This window comes from Suricata suricatta, chromosome X, assembly GCF_006229205.1.
Source record: "Suricata suricatta isolate VVHF042 chromosome X, meerkat_22Aug2017_6uvM2_HiC, whole genome shotgun sequence".
Taxonomy (NCBI): Eukaryota; Metazoa; Chordata; class Mammalia; order Carnivora; family Herpestidae; genus Suricata; species Suricata suricatta.
In genome coordinates this window covers 84898513-84920010 of record NC_043717.1, presented here as the reverse complement: position 1 = coordinate 84920010, position 21498 = coordinate 84898513, and positions in this window count along the sequence as shown.

The following is a 21498-nucleotide window of genomic DNA, read 5'->3' as shown; positions in this document are numbered from 1 at the left end:
TTGGGTAAATCCCTAGCAGTGCTACTGCTGGGTCATAGGGGAATTCTATGGATAGTCTTTTGAGGAACCTCCATACTGTTTTCCAGAGCGGTTGCACCAGTTTACATTCCCACCAACAGTGTAGGAGGGTGGCCGTCTCTCCACATCCTCGCCAGCATCTATAGTCTCTTGATTTGTTCATTTTAGCCACTCTGACCGGTGTGAGGTGGTATCTCAGTGTGGTTTTGATATGTATTTCCCTGATGTTGAGTGACGCTGAGCATCATTTCATGTGCCTGTTAGCCATCTGGATATCCTCTTGAGAGAAGTGTCTGTTCAGATCTTCTGCCCATTTCTTCACTGGATTATTCATTTTTCGGGTGTGGAGTTTAGTGAGTTCCTTGTAGATTTTGGATACTAGCCCTTTATCTGATATGCCATTTGCCACTATCTTTTCCCATTCTGTCAGTTGCCTATTAGTTTTTTTTATTGTTTCCTTTGCCTTGCAGAAGCTTTTTATGTTGATGAGGTCCCAACAGCTCATTTTTGTTCTTAACTCCCTTGCCTTTGGGAATGTGCAGAGGAGGAAATTGCTGCAATTGAAGTCAAGGAGGCTGCTTCCTGCTTTCTCCTCTAGGGGATTTGTGGTTTCCTGTCTCACATTCAGGTCCTTCAGCCATTTTGAGTTTATTTTTGTGAATGGTGTAAGAAAGTGGTCTAATTTCATTCTTCTACATGTTGCTGTCCATCTCTCCCAACACCACCTGTTGAAGAGGCTGTCTTTTTTCCATTGGATACTCTCTCCTATTTTGTCAAAGATTAATTGGTCATAAAATTGTGGGTCCAGTTCTGGACTCTCTATTCCATTCCATTGGTCCATGTTTCTGTTTTTGTGCCAGTACCATACTGTCTTGATGATGACAGCTTTGTAGTAGAGGCTAAAGTCTGGGATTGTGATGCCTCCCATTTTGGGTTTCTTCTTCAGTATTACTTTGGCTATTCAGGGTCTTTTAAGGCTCCATACAAATTTTAGGATAGCTTGTTCTAGCTTTGAGAAGAACACTGGTGCAACTTTGATGTGGATTGCATTGAATGTGTAGATTGCTTTGGGTAGTAATGACATTTTCACAATGTTTATTCTTTCGATCCATGAGCATGGAATGTTTTTCCATTTCCATTTCTTCAATTTCTTTCATAAGTTTTCTATGGTTTTCATCATACAGATCTTTTACATCCTTGGCTAGGTTTACTTCTAGGTATTTTATGGTTTTTCATGCAATTGTGAATGGGATCAGTTTCTTGATTTCTCTTTCCACTGCTTCATTTTTGGTGTATAGGAATGCAACCCTTTTCTGTAAATTGATTTTGTACCCTGCAACATTACTGAGTTCATTGATCAGTTCTAGAAGGCTTCTGGTGGAGTCAATTGGGTTTTCCATGTAGAATATCATGTCATCTGCGAAAAGTGAAAGTTTGACTTCTTTGCCAATTCTGATGCGTTTTATTTCCTTTTGTTGTCTGGTTGCTGATTACTTTTGAGAGAGAGAGCACGAGCGGGAGAGGCATAGACACAGAATCTGAAGCAGGCTCCAAGCTATGAGCTGTCACCACAGAGCCCGACATGGGGCTCAAACCCATGAACCGTGAGACTTGACCTGAGCAAAAGTCGGACACTTAACGGACTGAGCCACATAGGCATGCCTTATGTATTTATGTATGTATGTATGTATGTATGTATGTACTTATTTATATTACCTTTAAAAATTTTCATTTTAATTTCAGGATAGCTAACATAGTGTTGTGTTAATTTCAAGTGTACAGTACAGTAATTCAACAATTCTATACATTACTCAGTGCTCATCATGATAAGTGCACTCTTAATCCTCTTCACATATTTCAGCCATCCCCCCACTCACCTCCTCTCTGGTAACCATCAGTTTGTTCTCTATAGTTAACAGTCTGTATTTTGGTTGGTCTCTTTTGTTCTTAACCATTAAATCACAGTACCTCTACACTTATTAATAGGCCAGGAGCATGTGGGTGGCTCAGTTGGTTAAGCGTCTGACTCTGGATTTCGGCTCAGGTCATGATGTCATGATTCGTGAGATCGAGCCCCATGTCCAGCTCTGTACTAAGGGCATGGAGCCTGCTTGGGATTCTCTCTCTCTCCCTCCCTTTCTACCCTTCTACTGCTCTCCCTCTCTCTCTCTCTCTCAAAATAAACAAACATTAAAAAAAAAAAAGAAAGTAGGCCAAAGAAAAAAGTACTTGGTAAGGTAAAACTAGTCACTTTGACCCAAGTGTGAACACCTGTGTTCAAAAGAGGTTACTTAATGGAGTTTGGTGTATAGGCACTTGATTATCAGAAAACCAGCCAGGTAAGATTACTCTCAATGACTAAAATTCTATAATGCTGTATTTCATAATGGTGAAATTTCAGATAACAAATATTTATCACTCTTCTGAAATGAAAATGTGTACAAGAAGTCAAATGGACTTCAAATAATCAGCTTTATCGATGATCAAACTACATTTGAAAACTAGATTTCGTTCTAAAGCTAAAATTGGGCTTCTTCCATACTCAATACTCCCAATCTTAAGATAATGGTCCCCGCTAAAGGGTAGATATGATTTATCAATACAGATGGATAAGTTAGAAAAGAGAGAGCAAAACAGTAGTTGAAAGCCACTACAACTGATCTGTTTATCCCGTAAAACCTACAAGCACTTATGAAATTCACCTTGTTTGAGCAGAGAGAGTCCAAGGGGAAGGAAAGAGAGACACAGAGATAGAGACAGATTGAGGTAAGCCTGCCTTGCCTCTTAAATACATTTATTCTGTCTTCTGGTTAAAACTCCTGGGGAGTCCTTGAGAAAGTTATAAAGAGAAACCAGAAATATTCTCTCAAAAATAACTCTCCATATCCCACCACAAAAAGAAGTAGCAGTCCCCTTATATAAAGTACTGTTCAGCACTCATAATATCAGTGAAAAAGTCTCCTATCCCAGACAATGATAAATATGTGGTTTCTTAACTTGGCAGCAAAGAGTTGAGGTTAAAACATTTGGGCTCCACTTAAATTGCAAGTGCTTGAATTCTAGCTTTGCTAATTATTCTGGAACACTGAGAAGGTCACTTATTCTGTGTATATCAATTTGCCCTTATGTAAAATGATAATAACAAGAAAAGATTTTGGGAAGTGTTGGCAATAGCAAAATAGCTCTTGAGTTTCCTTGAATCCTTTAATAAAACCACACAGAAAAACGAGATATCAAAGTTACAACTCATGAGCATCAGGGGCACCTGGCTGATTTAGTCAGTAAAGCATGTGACTCTTAATCTTGAGGGTCATGAGTTCAAGCCCCATGTTGGGGGTAGAGATTACATTAAAAAGTAACTTCTTAAAACTCATGAGCAACATTTATAACAAGAGAAAGTGATGAGATACCACACAATCTCCAAATACCAGCAGATAAGCAGGACAAATGTTAATATGACAAGACCAGCATGATATCAGGAGGTGTGTAGAATAAACTAGAGGGAAGCAACAGATCTGATGGATTTTAGAACCTAAGAGTCCCAACCTAGTCTGAAAGTGTTCACTGGGAATAGAGCAGACTAAATTGAGAATAGCACCTGAAACTGGATGGGGAATAGAAGAAAGGCCATAAAGATGTAATATAAAAGAGGTTAAGCAAAAGCCTTATAGTACTGAATTGGAATTGGAAGTATACATAGGAACTCAAAAGTTTTCTTTCTTCCTCCCCCTCTTCCTTCCTTCCTACATCTTTATCTCTTTCTTCCTTCCTTCTTCCTCCCTTCCTTTCTTTCTTTTGTTCTTTCTTTTCTTTCTTTCTGTGTACCTACCTACCTACCTATCAATCATTTTTCTGTCTACCTTCACCAGCCTTATACATAGAAAAGGCCTAGAAGCATTTGATAAACAAGTAGTAATAAGTTGTCTAACACCCAGATTGTGGACTTAAAATATGGTGTTTCATCAAAAGATACTGCAACATCTAAGATACTAGGTCAGCCACATGTGATCATACAAGATAGTGAAAATGCTATCAGAAACTATTAGCATCATGTTAAAAGAACTCATGGGCCAATTTGAAGAAGATCTTACTGACCGAATATGGGAAAGTCTGAGATTCAAAAAGGATTGCAATAGGGCAGTAATGTGGGCAACATGGCACAGTACATGGCTCCAAGCGGCCTCTACTGAAGAAACATCACAAAACAGCCAGAAATTGCCAGAACCAACTTTGTTAGAACTGCGGAAAGCAAAGATTTAGAGCAACCAACCGACACTGACTCAAAGAAAAAAAGCAACTTTGAAAAACTAGGAAAGCTTTATGGAATTTTTACTAGCCCTTGACTCATTCCCTCCCCAGCACACTGTGGCAATCTTCAAAACTGAAATCTGAATTCCTAGTGTAGGACTCTGTTTGCTGGATCCAAAGGGAGCAGAATAGACCTTATTCACAAATTATTGTGTACCTCTGTTCTAACCTACCTGGAGGAAACCTGAAAAACAAATATAAGGCAATTATCTCAGTTTCACCTAACTCAGAAGTCAGGAAGTGGCAGGCTTTACCCAAAAATGTTGCAAACTAAAATATGAACCCACAAACACCTGGAGACAAAATATACAATAGTCCACCTAAGGTCCAGTACACAAAACTGGAGAGTTTCTGGGGAAATTAGTACATTTAAAATGACCTGTATATACATAGAAATTTAGAAAGCCACATGCATATTTATAGTAGAGACCCAAGAAGACTAAGCTTCCAACTAAGGCTGATCCCTAAGGTCAGTTCAACCCTGAAGGAATGTTGCTATACACAGAGCAAATCTTCAAAGACTGGGAGAAGTGTTTTGTGTTTATGTGGGGACTGTTTGTTTTTTTAACTACTCATATATTTTTAGTTCCTGGCATTCAAAGAAATTTATGTGACAATACAAATTCATACAATGGAATATTAACCAATCATGAAATAAGAATGAGAACTTGCCCTTTGTGAAAACATGGATGAGGGTATTATGCTAAGTGAAATAATTCAGAAACTGAAAGGCAAATACCATATGATTTCACTCATGTGTCGAATCCTAAAATAACAACAGCAATACAAATAAACAAACAATTCAGAAATTCATAAATACAGAGAGCAAATGGTGTTGCCAGAGGTAAGAATGGTAGGGGGATGAGGAAAATGGGTAAGAAGGAGTAAGAGGTACAGGCTTCCAGTTAAGGAATAAATAAGCTACAGGGATGAAAATTACAGCATAGGGAATATAGTCAATAGTATTGTAATAGTGTCATATGGTGACACCTGGTAGCTACAATTCTGGTGAACATAGGATAATATATAAAGAAGATAAATCATTATGTTGTACACCTGAAACTAATGTAACATTGTATGTCAATTATACTTAAACAACAAAAACTTACCACCTGAACACATACTAAGGAAGAAAAACATAGTGGTTACATACAACAATGAATATAGTATCTACAAAAAATAGTTCAAGAATGCCACTACAAAAAAAAGAACTACTATAGCCCTCAACAAGCACAACAAAAGCAAACCCTGGGGGAAGGAAAGTATTTGACTTCCAGAGTTACTACATTATAATATTCAAGTTTCCCATTTGCAACAACAACAAATTAAAAGGTATACCAAAAAAAAAAAACCAGGAAAATATGTCCAATTCAAACAACAGAGTAACAAAAACCTTATCTGAGCAAGTCCAAACCTTAGAGTTCCTAGAAAAAGCTTTTAAAACAACTACCTTAAATATGCTCAAAGAGCTAAATGAAACATGAAAAAAGAACTAAAGGAAACAAGGAAGACAAGATATGAACAAAATGAAAACAAAGGGACAGAGATTACAAAAATAAACCAAACAAAGACTCTGGAGTAGAATAGTAATACCTGAAACAATAACTGAAATGAAAAATATAGAAAGCCTCAACAGAATAATTGACCAGACAGAAGAAATAATCAAAGAACTTGGAGAAAGGACAATTGAAATTATAGAATCTGAGAAAGATAATCAAAAAAGAATAAATAAAAGTGAACCAAAACTAAGAGACCTATAGAACACCATCAGGCAGAACAATACATACATCATAGGAGTCCCAGAAGTAGAATACAGGAAAAAAACAAAACAAGAACAAACAAACAAAAAACAATGGAAGAAAGAATATATGAAGAAACAATGGACAAAATGTTGCCAAATTTCAAGAGAGATATGGTTCTGCAAACCCAGGAATGTCAATGAACTTCAAGTAGGATAAAGTCAAAGAGACCAACACCAATATATTACAATCCAACTGTTGAAGGCCAAAGAAAAAAAGGAGAATCTTGAAAGCAGCAAGAAAGAAGTGACTTCACATACAAAGGATTTTCCATAAAAGAACAGTCTATTTGTCATGTGAAATCATGGAGGCAGAAAGACGGAGGATGACAAACTTAATATGCAGAAAGAAAAAAAATCATAAATCTGGCAAAACTGTCCTTCAAAATTGAAGGAGAAAATAGGGGCGCCTGATTAGCTCAGTCATGAGAGCATGTGATTCTTGATTTCAGGGTCATGAGTTTGAGTCCCACTCTGGGGGTAGAGATTGCTTAAATGAAGACAAAGCTTAAAAAAATGAGGGAGAAAATAATAAGACATTCCAAGAAAACAAGAGTTCAAGGAATTCCCTGCCATTAGATGTGCTCTACAAAAAATGCTAAAGGGATTCCTTTAGGTTGAAAAGAAGGGACACTAGACAGTAAATCAAAGCTGCATGAAGAAATAGAACTATGGTAAATATGGGTGAATATAAGAGTCAGCATTATTGTATTTTGAGGTTGTAACTCCATTATATCTTAGAGGATTTAAAAACATAAACAAAAAATAATTATGGATCTATGTTATCATGTATATTACATATAAAGAAGTGATTTGTGACAACATAAAGGGGGAGAAAATGGAACTTAATAGGAGCAAATTCTTTTCATTTTGTTGGACATAGGTTATTTTTAATTCAAACTAAATTTCTATAAATTTAGGATGTTCAATATAATCTCATTGGTAACCACAAAAAATTATGTTAAAAATATATATACAAAAATACATATATACAAGGATAAACAACAAAAATTATCAATGAAATACCAAGAAAGGCATAAGGAAGGATATGAGTAACAATGATGAATGAGACAAGCACAAAACAAATAGTAAAATGGCAGAAGTATGTCTGTTCTTATCAGTAATTACTCTGAATGTAAATGGTTTAAACTCAAAAAAGAAAGAGTAAGAGAATGAAAAAAAGAAACCATTATCCAACTATATACAGTCTACAAGAGATCTAAAGATATTAAAATCTTGAAAGTGAAAGAATGTAAAAAGACTTTCCATGTAAACAGTAATGACAAGAAAGAGTACAGGGTATCTATACTAATATCAGACAAATAGACATTAAGTCTAAAACTGTTATAAGTGACAAAGAAAGCCATCATATATTTATAAAGGCTCAATTAATTAAGAAGATATAACCATTATAGCAGATATGTACCAAAGAAGAGCACCAAAATATACGAAACAAACATTGAGATAACGAAGTGAAAAATAGTTGTACAATAAGAGTTGGAGACTAATACACCACATGCAATAATAGAATGACAAGACAGAGAAGAATAAGGAAATGGAGGACTTGAAAAACACTATAAACCAATGATGTGTATTAATTACATAAAAAAAAAAACATGCTATCCCAGGGATGCGTGGGTGGCTCAGTCAGTTAAGCATTTGACTCTTGATTTCAGCTCAGGTCATGATCTCTCGGATTGTAGGTTTAAGCCCTGCATGGGATTCTCTCTCTCTCCCTCTCTCTCTGCCCTCCCCCTGCCTCCCTGCTCACTCTGTCTCTCTCTCTCTTAAAATAAATACATTAAAAAAAAAATAAACATGCTATCCCAGCAACAGTAGAATACACATTCTTCTAAAGTCCACCTGGAACATTCTACAGGATAGACCCTCTGTTAAGCAACAAGTTTCAATAAATTTAGTATTGAAATCATAAAATGTATCTTTTGTGACCACTATGAAATGAAGCTAAATCAATAACAGAAAGACAACTGGCAAATTCATAAATATGTGAAAAATAAATGAAACATTTGTAAACAATTAGTGAATCAAAGGAGAAATCATAAGGGATATTAGATCATACTGAGGGACAAACCTGCATGAAGACACAATATACCAAAAGTTATGGAATACAGCAAAGGCAGTGTTTAGAGAGAAATTTATAGCTGTAAATGCTGTCATGAAAATTGAAGGATCTTAAATAGATGAACTGAAGAACTAGATAACTTAAGGAAATAAAAAAATATAGAGCAATTTAAAACTAAAGCTAGCAGAGGAAAATAAAAATAAAAATTAGAGCAGAAATAAATAAAATTGAGAATAGAAAAATATAGAGCTTTTAAATACAAAAGTGAGTTCTTTGAAAAAACCAGCAAAATTAACAAACTTGGAACTAGATTGACAAAGAAAAAAGAACGATAACACACAATTAAAATCAGAAATGAAAGTAAAAAAAACCATTATTTCCAACCATACAAATTGAAAAGGAGTTTAAGAGAATACTGTAAACATTTGTAAACCAAAATTAGATCTTCTTCGTGAAATGGACCAATTCTGAAAACACAAAAATTAACTAAATTGATGCAAGAAGAACTACAAAACAAACCAATTTTTTAAAGAGAGATTGAATCAATAATTGAAAATCTTTTAGCAAAGATAAGAACTGCACCAGATGGTTTCATAGGTAATTTCCACCAAATATTTAAAAAGAAATGAGACCACTTAGTAATTCATTTTATGATACTAAAGCCAGAAAAAGACATCACACACACACACAAAGTTATAGACTAACATTCTCTGCGAATAGAGATGCACGCTGACTCTAACAGATTACACAGTACCAAATAGGATTTCTCACAGGAATACAAGGGTGGTTCAACATAAGAAAATCGATGTAATACACTACATTATACAACAAAGAAAAAACCCATGATTTTCTCAATTGATTAAAAAACCTAAACATTTGATATAATCCAACACTGGCATTAAAACACACACACACACACAAGACTAGAAAGTACATAGTGATGATATGAAATGCCCACTGCATTGAATTATAAACTTAAAAAGGCTTAAAATTATGACTCTTATATGATACATATATAATCTCAAATTTCAAAAAGAAGATTACAATGGGTTGAAATCTATTAAATATGTTAAATCTCAGTACATAATGATATTAAATTATAAGTAAATTGTTCACCTGTGGAAGTTCACCTTTCTTTATACCAAAATGGGTAGGGGTGCCTGAGTAGCTCAGTGGGTTTAGCGTCAGACTCTTGACTTTAGCTCAGGTCATGATCTCACAGTTCATAGAACCAACCCCACTTCGGCCTCATTCTTGCAGAAAGAAGCCTGCTTGGGATTCTCTCTCTCTCTCTCTCTCTCTCTCTCTCTCTCTCTCTCTCTCTCTCTCTTTCTACCCCTTCCCTGCTTGTTCTCTCTCTCTCTCTCTCTCAAAAATAAACAAGTAAATAAGTAAATAAATAAATAAATAAAACACTTTTAAATGGGTAAATTAAAGGAAAGATAAAGTATTAATCCTGCCCTTCTATGTGAATTTTATCCCTCCCTAATTTATTGAAAGATGAGAGGATGCATCCATTTATAAGTGGACTATGTATAAGTAAAAAGTGAATTCAAACATTTACCATGTCCAAGGCCTAGTTAATTACTCAATCTAGGCACTGAACAGTAATAGCTGCTAAAATTATAAAAAGATACAGAACCATACATTGGTGCCTCATGATTTATTTTTTATTTTTATTTAATTTTAATTTTTCTTTATTTTAGAGAGCACAAGTGAGCAGGGAAGAGGCGCAGAGGGAGCGAGAGAATCTTAAGTGGAGTTGGATCCCACGACTCTGGGACATGACCTGAGCCAAAATCAAGAGTCAGATGCTCAATGAACAGAGACACCCAGGTGCCCGGGTGCCTCATGAATATTGCCTAGAATTTTATTAAAAAGACCAATCTTGAGTCTGATGCAGGCTTCAGGTCCAGCTGCCAAAGACAGTGGAACATACTTTATTATACCAGGAATATGGAACCTATTCCTTGGGTTCTTCATCCTATAATAAATTTTTTAAAGTAAAGAGTAATAACAAAGGAAAATCTATAGATTAAAAACATTTAAAAATATAAGTTTTCTGAAACTAACATAACATTGTGGGTCAACTATACTTCAATAAAAAAAGTTTCATAAAAATGGACAAAACTGCAAATAAATACAAGGAAATGATTACTATAAAACTAACATAGAAATTATTTTAGAAGGGAATGGAAGAGGTTTCTGATGGGAGGAAAAATGGAAGGGTTTCTGGGGTGGCTGGTGTAATTCTGTTTCCTGACCTGAGTTGGGTACATATGTGTTTGCCTTATGGTAAGTAACTCATTATGCCATACATTTGTTCTGTGTGTTTTTAAAATCTGTGTTTTTTATTTTACAGTCTAAACATTAAAAAGTTCATTGATTAGAGAAATGCATTCACAATATTTTTTAATAGTTTATTTTCAAATTGGTTTCCATGTAACACCCAGTACTTCTCCCCACAAATGCCCCCCACCAGGACCATCACCTCCTTCCCTCCCTCCCCCTCCCCCTTCAGTCCATGGTTCCTTTTCAGTATTCAATAGTCTTTCATGATTTGTGTCCCTCACTGTCCCTAGCTCTCTTTCCCCCTTCCTCTCCCTATGGTCCTCTGTTAGGTTTCTCCTGTTAGACCTATGAGTGCAAACATATGGCCATTTGTAGGAAAGTGGATGGACCTCGAGGGTGTCATACTAAGCGAAATAAGTCAGGCAGAGAAGGATAGATACCATATGTTTGCACTTACAATATTTTTTTTTAATTTTTTTAACGTTTATTTTTGAGAGACAGAGCATGAGTGGGGGAAGGGCAGAGACAGAGGGAGACACAGACTTTGAAGCAGCCTCCAGGCTCTGAGCTGTCAGCACAGGGATCGATGCAGGGCTCGAACTCATGGACCACGAGATCAAGACGTGAGCCAAAGTCTGATGCTTAACTGACTGAGCCACCCAGGCGCCCCTTACCACATTTTTTTAAAGATTTTTGTTATAAGTAATCTCTACACCCAACGTGCGGGTCAAACCCACAACCCCAAGATCAAGATTTGCACGCTCTACCCACTGAACCACCCAGACACCCTTCACCCACAGTACTTTTTAAATATCAGTAATAGAAGTACTACCTTAAGGGGGCAATTATAAGAGTGAAAAGTAAAGTACTTAGGTATGCCTCACATTCTAGGGCTCTATTACTAACATTTTATTTCTGATCCTAAAAGTAATTTTTAAATCTACATAGTTATCATACCAACTTAAACACGTTTGTTGCCTCACCATTATCACAACCATAGAAGCAATATATTCATTCTCCATTCCAGGTATGTAACTAGCCTTTGCTCTATAACATAGGGGCTAAATAATAGTGGGTTGGAAAATTAATTCAATAATGAAGCAATTGATTTTTAGTAAAGTACTTTGCCATTTACAAGCTGTGCAAAATTTTGTGTGTGAAAAACTTCTGTTAAGTCCTGAGCTTTGGGGGAGACTAATTAATATTATAGCCTTTAGAATTATCTTAACTGATTACATTTGGGCAAATTATTTAATCTCTTTGTGTTTTGGTTTACTCCTCTATAAAATGGGTAATAGTATCTACTTCATAGGGTGCCGCGCTGGCTTAGTCAGTAGAGCATGTGACTCTGGATCTGAGGGTCGTGAGTTCAAGCCCCATGCTTGGCAGAGATTAATTAAGAAAAAGAAAGACAGGCACATGGGTGGCTCACTTGGTTAAGCATCCAACTTTGCCTCAGGTTATGACGTCAAGGTTCGTGAGTTCGAGCTCTGCATTGGGCTCACTGCTGTCAGCCCAGAGCCCACTTCAGATCCTCTGTCCCTGTCTCTCTTTCTACCCCTTCCCTGCTCATGCTATCTCAAAAATAAACTTTTTTCTTTAAAAGAAAGAGTTCATTTTTATAAGAGTTTTGAACAATGCTTGGCACCAATGGCTCTCACTATTATTAATGATTTTCTGGTGGCTTTTGTCAGAACTGCCTCAAGGACTGGGCACTGCTGATCGGGTGGTTGGTGGAAAATTCTCAGGACTGCACCTGACAGGGCTTGGGGCAGGCAAAGACTGGGTTCCAAGGGCTTTGCTTATCTTTCTTTATTGCTTCATTTATCTGTGTGCTGACCACACATTCAAACTTCCTCAAGCCCTTTCTTTCCCTGCTCCACTCCTTAATCATGCGTGTGGCTTGGTAATTTATTGGCTTCTCTTTCCATTTAACCACAGGGGTCCTGTCATGCACAAAGTAGCTCCTCCTAGAAGCAATTCAGAAGTTAATAATTCCAATAATATTAACCTGAGAGAACGCACTGTTTGACTGAGGCTGTGTGGCTATTCCCATAAGTGTCCCTCGCTCTTGCAATGTGCTGGGAACCATGCCTTGTTTTAACATGGCCTGCTTTCTACCCTTTCTTTGTGGTCCCTCAGGTGAAATGGGTAATACTCTCAAAGTAATTAATTATGGCTAAAATGAAGAGCTGTATTTTCCCAGCCTGAACTCCTAGGGAACGGGAATATCAGGACATTGTCCTCTCTGGATGAATTTGCTTATGTTTATACATTTTTAAAACTGCTTATCCCTGAAGAAAAGAAATTAAGTATCACAGCTATGCATCGGAGACTCATGAGGCCTTTCCATTTTGAAAACAAAGGTTACAAAGAGTGGCTAGAAGTAAACGCCCCAAATTCTCTTACCATGGCAGTTTTCAGAGAGTAGGGCTAATATCACCTTAATAGCCATCTAGGACTGAGCAGGCCCTTGCTGTACGGGGTAATGTTCCAGGAGTTCGAAATGTGACTCTTACAATAGGTCCTGTCCTGTTGTAAGCAGTAGAAACACAAGCCACAGGCCTAAAATGAGGGTTCTGGTCCCGGCTTTTCCATTACTAGCTGTGTATTCTTAGGCAGGCCATTCACAATTCTCCATATAAAACAGCTCCACAAATATGTATTGAATACCAACTGTGGAAGGCATTATGCCACATATTCAAGTGACAAAGATAAATAAGGCATGATCCTTCTTTTTCTCTTATTACACAAAGTAAAGGAATTGAAGCCATTGGACTATGTGATCTCTAAGTCTCTTCTCAGTCCAGAAAATCTTTGATTTAACCATGCCTTATGTTTCACCTATTTTAATTATTATATGTTCAAAATTTAGTTACTTTGTGGTTGCCCTATTATTTATTCCCAATGATCTTTCACATCTGAAATGTAATGTGAAAGGCAGCAGTTAGCCCTTTCCCAAATTTGGGCTCCTATGGACAACTACCCTTGTCTCAGCAGAGATATACAATCAATGGCTTATCTGAGTTCCAAATCTGAAAGGTCATCTTCTTTTCTTTATTTAATATTTTTTTCTTTTAAGTAGGCTTCACGCTCAGCTTGGAGCCCAGTGCAGGGTTTCAACTCACGACACTGCGATCAAGACCTGAGCTAAGATCAAATCCAATGCTTAACCAACTGAGCCCACCAGGTGCCCGTGAAAGGTCATCTTCTACCTTAATAAGGGCATTGTCTTGACAGTACGGTTTACTACTTTATTAAAACCTATAGGGCTGCTCAAAGCAAGGACTACTTGCTAAGATGATGGTTGGAGATATGCCAGGTAGAAGAATAGGTTAACTTGTGGAGAAATATCCTTTAATTTAGGTGTTTCAATATATTACACCAACCTGCACTAAAAAGAAAACATTTTTCCAATGCTTTGGACTATGAGAGAAGAAAGAGGAAAGATAAAAATAGGCAGGTTCTATGTCACTAAAGCAGGAAGTGAGCTCGACTTCTGCGAATATTTGATAGAAAGTCAAACAGTACTTGTGAAAGGAAAGAAGACACAAGGCTAGCCATTGGCTAGGTTCTCTCCAATCCGTCTTAATTGAGTAGGCCTGTGTCCCAGGGAAGGCCCCAAAGAGTGTCCTAAGCATCCCAAGAGTTGATACAACAGTAAATGAAGTATCGGAGTGGCAGAATAACACCTGAGAGATAAAGATGGAGGTAGCCTGATGTTTTGTTCATCTCTTAAATCATAATATTTCCTTCATAGGATTTTTATGAGGATGAAATGAGTTCATATGTGAAAGTGTGGCTGGTATACAATAAGCATGATACTGTTTTTGTGAAACAACAACAACAAAGACAACAACCATAAAAAAAGAAAACGAATCCTGCCAGTTGAAGACTAAATTAGACCATTTTTTAAATGGTTATATTCTCAGAAGCAATTTCCAACGTGGTCTGTCACCCCTGCACAAGCATGGACACGGGCAGACCCTATAGTAGGGTTGAGGGGATGGCAGTATAGGTGTATGTATATACATGGGCAGGGAGGGGGCTCATGTACATATACATTTATAGGAGGGAAGAGTATGTGTACTTGGTACAAAGTCATATTGTACTTGGACACAACTGAATATTGCATGGTTTTGCTTAATATTCCTGCTTCAATAAACTTTTTTTTTTTGAAGCATCTTTACCAGGACACCTGCCATCTATTCCACCCACTTGATTCCTCTTCCTGGTACTCCTCCCACTACCCCAACAACCTTATCATTTTTGTGTAACCCAAAAGCATCTGCTATAAAAGAGACTGTCTGCTCTCTTCACTATGTACTAAAATTTAAAATCTCCTAAAAGTGGCTGTCTTCCTAGTCGATTTTTCTCAACTAGCACAATGTCCTCAAGATATCTCTGTTACTGTGCTGGCTGACATATAGCAAATAGGGGCTTTTAATACTCCACCAGACTTCCCAGTTACTTTCTCTGTTCATCAGGATTTCAAATGGGAGCAAGATATAAATCTAATAAACATTTCCATTGTCTTAGGATTTATACAGGAAAATGTCCAAATGAAATTCAAAGCAGCCATGATAATTATGTAAGACTTACCTTCCTTCCAATAGCCGTCTCCTTCTATACAAAGAAACGGCAAAGTTCCCCCAACCCAAAAAAAATCCCCATACTCCTTAGGACTACTGTTAGCCGTGAGGAATTATTAGGGTTTCTTACAACTCTCTCAGGTCATACCATTTAGGAATAGATGTGTTTAGGAAGACTACTGATAGTAAGATTCAGGGATAGAACCCCGAAGGTAAGTCTGAGGAATTTCAACAGATTATTTTAAAAGGAAGACCTGTAAAAATAAATAAATAAATAAATAAATAAATAAATAAATAAATAAATAAAAGGAAGACCTGTTAAAGAAAATATATCCTTGTGTACAAAGATCAAAATAAGTTTATACTAGAAACCCTATTGAATACTTCCACCAAATTTGTATTTACATTTATATCATTATAAGTTATATATATTGTATTATAAATTATATGTGTTGTATATATCATTTATATATATTTAAATATTAAAGGATTAAAAATTCAGTGATATAAACTAAATATAAAATATGGAAATGCATATATTTATGATTATATATGAACACATATTTAATTTATATAAATATATTCAGATAAATAAGCATGTTTATTATATGTAAGTATATATTTAGATATGAAGTCTTACATATTTTGGTATATTTATATAAATATGTAAAGTGTGTCAACCAAGTGTCAACACTTGCACTCAATGATTCTGTTGTATTAAAAGTTAGAATTGGCAGATATATGAATACTCTCCTATATATTTCTTCCTTTTGTCCATCCTCCTTTCTTCCTCCATTTCTGCTTTCATTAAATATTTATGGAGCACCTGCCATGTGCTAGGCACTGTGCTAGCTGCTATCTATGGGGGAAACAACGAAGAGTAATTTATAATCTCTGCATTCAAGAGAGATCAGAGTCTACTCTCCATGTACCTCCTAAGCACTGGTTGGTTAGATGGGAAAAGAAGCAACTCATAATCCAAATCAAAAACACAAATGAAGGGGCACTTGGGAGGCCCAGTTGGTTAAGCATTTAACTCTTGATTTCGGCTCAGGTTATGATCTCATGGTTCTTGAGTTTGAGCCCCACATCTGGGTCTCTGCTGTCAGCACAGAGGCTGCTTCAGATCCTGTGTCCCTTTCTCTGCCCTTCCCCTGCTCATGCTCTTTCTCAAAAATAAAACAAACATTTAAAAAAACACAACCAAGAAAGCTTTACTTTAATATTTTTCTCTATATAATGTCAAACCATCATTCATAGCTCAAGCAGTGATTTCAGCTCAATGTAGTCAAGAATTTGCTCCTGCTCAGTTTTCAGAAAATAGAATGGGCTAGCTTGGATAGCTGCAATTCCCTATCACTTTGAATAATCAAATATAGGATTCTGTCTGCTTGCTTAGATCCTAAACAATGTGGAGATTGGACTAGATGATGCCTAATGCCCCTTCAAACGCTATATGATGATTGAATTTAAATAAAATACCACAGAGCCATTCTATCACTTCCTCCTTCCTCCTGTTCAAGCATATTGTCATGGGTCAGGGCCCAGAGAACAAATAGCCATTAGACTATTTCTCCTCCAGTGTGTTCAGCCCCAAGTGTAAAGTATATCAAAATCTGTCTCTGGGTGTTTTGGGGGAGGGTGTTGGGGGAGTTGTTTATATACCCTAAATTTGATATCTGCCAAGGATTCTAGAGATTTGAAATAGAATTAAACTATGATGAAAACAAATAAGAGTTGCAGCAAAATCACTGTAAAATTTATTATTTTAGACCCTGATGAGAACCACTTAGGGAAAATAAACACCACAATATAACATTACTACTACTGCATTTGCTTTACTTGAAATTCAGAAAAACATTTCAGTGGAATCAAAACTACATTTTTCTGTTGATGCAAGCATCTACTTATATACTTTTATTTGCTGTGGTTTGTTGTTATTGTTTATTTGTTTTTGGCAGCCTCTTCTTAATGAACAGCCAGTCAAGGGAATGCTTTTCCTGCAGACTTTAAGCCATGGTTTCCAGTATGATAATAAAAAAAATAAAGAAATAAAAGATTCTCTATTCACTAAGAAGAGCACACAAGTATAAGCTTTCATGTGCAGCCATCACAAGATTGTCTCTCTCTCTCTCTCTCTCTCTCTCTCTCTCTCTCTCTCTCTCACACACACACACACACACACACACACACACACACACACAGAGAGAGAAAGAGTTAATATCTGTTCTGAAACCGACATTTAATATTTAGTTTTAAAATCTGGATATTGCTTCCAAGCTTTAGTTTTTATTATAACACTATTTGCTTTATACGCTTCTCCCTTTGTGATCTCATCCAATTACTATTTCAACCATTACTCCTAGTAACTGACCCTGTCATTTTTACCTCTATATCTGTCTGCTCTGAAATCCTCTTTACCTGACTTCAATACATCGCCACCCTGACTTCTCAGTAGTGTATGAAACATACATTCAAATGTATGGTTTCTCCTTTTCCTCTTGGACTCCCTTATTTCTATCATTGTAAAGGGAAATCATTTTCCTATCACTCAAGTTATAAACATCTGATCTGACCCTTGCCCTTCATTTTGGCTGCACACATGTAGTCAATCATCATGTATGTTGATGCTTCCTGCACAGTGGCTATCATCTTTCTTCTCTTGTGCATGGTTTTCACTCTATTTTATTTATTGGTTTGTTTGTTTGTTTGTTTGTTTAATTTATTTAGAGCATGCATGGGAGGGGCAGAGAGAGAGGGAGAGAGAGAGAATCCCAAGTAGGCTCTGCACTGAATGTATGGCAATAATCTCATAAAAGGTCTCTGTCAAGTTTCTTCCTTTCCGATCTACTTCACAAAGCACTACCAGACAAAATATTATTAAAATAATATTTGTACACATATTTTTCAGAATCTTCAATGGCACTGCCAATTATTTTAAGGACAATGCCTGAAATCTGTAGCCCAGACTTCCAGTTACCACATATTTCAGACTCAGCTATTAGTCTTTTATTCTCCCACATTAATCAATAAGGCCTATTATTTACTGTCTCTTATCACATTATGAGACAAGATAAGAGAAATTAAGAAACATAATAGAAAAAAATAATGCAGAATGTTCAGGCTAGGTCTGTGCATCTGTGCCTGTGCTTTGGCTTACATCATTCTCTCCACCTGCAAAAACAACACCGAACCTTCCCTTGCCCAGCATATGCTGACTCATCTCTAGTAAGTACTCATGTCCAAGTGATAACTCTAGTTGAACTTCTCTAGCTCTGCTGTCCATGTGACTTACTTGCACGTACCACCCTCTGCCTTTTATTGAAATGTTCTCTCTCTGGGTATCATTTCACTCCCTACTTGGATTGTCAGCTAACTAACTTCTTTTGTAGCCCTTGTGAACACTAGCCAAGTGCACAACACATGCTAGTGTTTGACTCTTGAGTAATTAATTAATTATTTTAGAAAGAGAAAATGCATGAGTAGGGGAGAGGCAGAGGGAGAGAGAAGGAGACAGAGAGAGAGAGAGAGAGAGAGAGAATCCCAACCAGGCTTCACGCTCAGTGAGGAAGAGTCGGATGCGGGGCTCAATCCCATGACCCCGGGATCATGACCTGAGCCAAAATCAAAAGTCAGACACTGAACTGACTGAGCCATCCAGGCCCCCTGGATTACCAAGTATTTACTAAAATTTTGCCTTTGTCTGGTTTAGGGTAAAAATACTTGTTTGTGTTCAATTCTTTTTTTATTGATGCCAATTTATGTGTCTGTGTGTAGACCTAGCCTAAATTTCCCTGCTATTCCTATAAATTATAACCTGCAGGGCCATATACCTAGATTTTCTCTGCAGATTGAGTTTCAAACTGTGACTGTTTCTTTTAAGCACATCAGTCAAAATCCTGGTTCAGAGTTATTTAAAGTGGTTTGTATTTTATGGTCCTATGAAGGCTTCACATTGCAACTGCTGAGCTTTAAAAACACAGAAACTAGAAAGAGGGTACAAGGAAATGCCATCTGTGCCTATAAACAATTATCGGCCAGCCATCTGCCCATATACTGGGTAATGATTTTAATGCTGGTAATATCTGACTGAAATACTTTCTCTCCAAGGAACCAAAGAAAGGGAAACCATTAAAAACTGCTGATTCTTCAAGTTGTTGTTTGTGACTGTTTTCTCCCATACAAGAGCCTATCACTTAATTTGTAACTCTATGCTTTTCTCAAAAAGGTATTCCTCGTGACCTATCTGCATTATAAAAGCATGCTAATAGTCAATGGATTAACACTTAACCTGAGGCTCTAGCTAAGCAGAATATAGAAACTCACGGCCAAATGAAAACCAGTTCTGGCTTTCAAAATCAACTCCACAAAGTTCACATCCAATGTAATCCCTCTAATGGGTTCACTGCTTTATTTTTCTGTGATCAAATTTGAGGTAAACTGGCATTAAAGTAGTAGCGAATTATTCTTTGGATTTAAGCAGAATCCATCCAGTCATTTAAAGCAGGGCAAAGCTATCTCACAATGCATAGATTTCTACCGATGTGACTTAATACATGAAATGAAGGTCTCGCTTGTGGTATTAAATCTGAGTCATGGTTCATTCAGTCCAGATTACTTATTTTGCACACAGTTGTTCTAAAAGATATGATGTGGTAGTTCATAGCCTTTGTCAATAAATCACAAGGTTAGAAATATTACCAAAATGGGCAAAGTAGATTTTCAGCCAGTGCCATTTCTTAAGAGACATGCATTACTAAATTTCAACCCAGGTGTCCTGTACTTACTTATTTGTCCTGAAATTACTTGTTATTCAAGTGTAGACTCGGCTTTTTATATGATTATTTTTTAATAAATGTTTCAATACATTTGCTGTCTTATGAACATCACGTGAGACAGAGATCTTGCCAACATGTTTCACATCTAAACTAGTTCAAACAACTTGTACTTAAAGAATTCAGTTATGTTTATCAAAACTTTCCCCGTCTTTAGTTGTCTGTTTTCCTTTTCTTTTAACAGCACATGGCTTCTTAGAAATCTGGCTTAAGTAATGGCAGTTAACTGCTACAATATTGGCTGGCCCACTGAAACTACCTTGGAAATTTTCAAATGATAGAGGGTATGAAAAAAGTAATTCTCAGACCCTGCATAGTATGAGCTTTGGTTGTTCTAGGATGTGACAACTTAGGCTGCAAACTATGCATCTGGATCTACAAATAAGCATTGCCCACATAGACACTTCAGGGGCTGGAGTTTCATTTTGTTTTATCTCGATTTGTTTATTCTCAAGTTACTTAACATACAGTGTAATTTTGGCTTCAGGAGTAGAATCCAGTGATTCATCACTTACATATAATACCCAGTGTTCATCCCAACAAGTGCCGCCTTAATGCCCATCACCCATCTTCCCCACCCCCAGCAACGCTCAGGGCCAGAGATTTAACAGCCATTAAAACCCTAAGGAAGTAGTGCCGGGTGGTTCAGTCAGTTAAGTTGTCCAACTTCGGCTTAGGTCATGATCTCACAGTTCATGGGTTCGAGCCCCAAGTTGGGTTCTGTGCTGACAGCCAGAACCTGGAGCCTGCTGCAGTTTCTGTGTATCCCCCCCCCCTGCCCTTCCCCCACTTCCACTCTGTCTCTCTCTTTCAAAAATAAATAAACATTAAAAACATTAAACCCTAAGGAAAATGCATGTTCATCCATAAAAAGGCCAACTTCTTTGGCTTGGCAAATGAAGCGATTTAATGTGTAAAATTAAACTGCAATTTGGAGCTAATACCTATTAACAAAGTGAAGTTTTGTTAATAATATTAGTAAACAAATAAAAAAAAAGATGAATAGCAAGTCTTACAGAAAAAATTAAAATGAGACACATTTTTATTATTGTTGCCTTAAAATTTAAGTAAGAATTTCTTTTTTTCCCTGGTACCTGCCAATTTAAAATACATGTGTAGTGCCACTTATATTGTAGTCATCATAAAATGTTTAAGAATAAGGGGCGTCTGGGTGGCTCAGTCAGTTAAGTGTCCAACTTTGGCTCAGGTCATGATCTCACGGTTCGTGGGTTTGAGCCCCGCGTCGGGCTCTGTGCTGACAGCTCGGAGCCTGGAGCCTGCTTCAGATTCTGTCTCCCTCTCACTCTGCCCCTCCCCCACTCATGCTGTGTGTGTGTGTGTGTGTGTGTGTGTGTGTGTGTGTATGTGTGTGTGTCTATCAAAAATAAACATTAAAAAAAAGAATAAAAGGAAAGCATGAAATCTCCATGTCATTCAGACTTTCACTTAAGAGTTTGCTTCCTATTTTTTATAAATCTTTTCTGGGAATAACAGAAATTTATTTGTGATGAACTTGACACTTCACGTGTGAAAAAGACCTTAAAAAGGCAGATATTCCTGTCACTCCCTCAC